This window comes from Nothoprocta perdicaria, unplaced genomic scaffold (assembly GCF_003342845.1).
Source record: "Nothoprocta perdicaria isolate Ctin4 unplaced genomic scaffold, notPer1 scaffold_73, whole genome shotgun sequence".
Lineage (NCBI taxonomy): Eukaryota > Metazoa > Chordata > Aves > Tinamiformes > Tinamidae > Nothoprocta > Nothoprocta perdicaria.
The window spans coordinates 3,219,512-3,221,081 of NW_020456010.1; positions in this window are offsets into that span (position 1 = coordinate 3,219,512).

A 1,570-nucleotide genomic window follows, 5' to 3' on the forward strand; every position below is an offset into this window, starting at 1 on the left:
GAGAGAGAGAGAGAGAGAGAGAAGAGCTTTATCAATAGTTATGGAGTCCACTGAGGCAAGATGTGTTGCTGGGCTTTCTACGGATGGCTCCACCAAGAGGGTGGCAACATGTTTCCCAGTGGTTAGTTCTAACAGGTAACATGTCAAAACAAGCTGAAAAGGGAATTCTCACAGTCTGTAGTTAATGCTGTGGAGCTCTTGGGCACAGACTGCTGCGCATGTTAGAAGTAAACATGAATTCAAGAGGTGAATGGACAAATTAATTGGAGAAAAAGCCACCACAGGCATTAAATACAAATATCTAAACCTTCTTCCACCCCCTTTTTCTTCCCCGCTTTTGCTTTGTCCTTTTTGGGTGACCTCTGTCTTTAAGAAAAAAACAAAACAAAACCGCCCCCCAAACAGCCATGCTCCTGCAGAGTGATCTTTCTTCTGGCATCTTCTGGGGCAGCTTAGGTTCCTTCTTCTAGGAGCATTATGCCCATGATGCTGTAAAATGCAGATATGCAGATATGTATGCAAATTATTTGCTTATGGCCATTAGTATGTGTGCAGAAGCATACAGCACTGCTACAGCAAGCCCAGGAGGTGTGGGCTTTTGCCTCTTTGCCTTGCTTGGCTATGGGATCCCTCCAGGTGAGCTCGCCTTGGAGCTGCGAGATCTATCACTCGTGGTGGTTTGGAAGCCCTTGGGAGCCAAAGTCTGCCTACAGGATTGGGAGGGGGTGCCCGAGCAGCAGGCAGCGAAATTCAGAGCAGGCTGCTCCTGCTTGCTGCTGTTCCCATGGAAACAGGGGAAAGAAGGGAGGAAACCCATCCCCAGTTTCTTTGGAAGATGAGCTTCTCCAGCAGCAGCCCTTGGCTCTCACACCTATTTCCATAGGAACTGGGGGCAGGCAGTTCCTTCATACGCATTTCCTTGAGTGAGCCCAGAAATACTATGCCCACCCAGGGTACGGAGTGGGCAAAGACAAGTCATACTCATCTCTGCCCCAAGGCTGAGCCCTAGAGCTTAGTTAGGAAGTGAAGCAATTTCCAGCAAACCTTGCYGTTTATGCGTTTCCCCAGTTAGCTTCTGGGGAAGCAGTGGCTGCCTGCTTTCCCAAGGCCATCAAGGAAGCTAAGGTTGCAAAATCTGCACCGAGAGGACTCTGGACCATTCCTTACAAGGAGACTCTGTGTGTCTTKAGGACTTGCTCTGAGTTTAGTTGCGGGTGCTCTGAAGTGACTATCACTGCAGCGAGTGGGCTCTGCTCTGGAGGTGAGCTGCAGTCAGCCCCACCACGACCYAGGGTCCATAAAGATGTCAAAGAGCCACCAAAGCCCTGTCCAACATAAGCTCCCCATGCAGMATAAGGTCCCCCTGCTTGCCGGCGCCCAGGTGAGGTCTGTGTGCCCGCACTAGCACCCAGCGGCACTGAGAGACATGTCCGCTCCGCTTCGCCCTGCTTAGCGGGAGCGGCTGGAGACGCTGAGCGGCGGCTTCGGCAAAGCGCCCGGGCGCGCAGCGCACAGCCCCGCCGCCTGCCCCGCGCGGGGGGGACGGGGCCGCCCCACGGCGCCGCCGGGC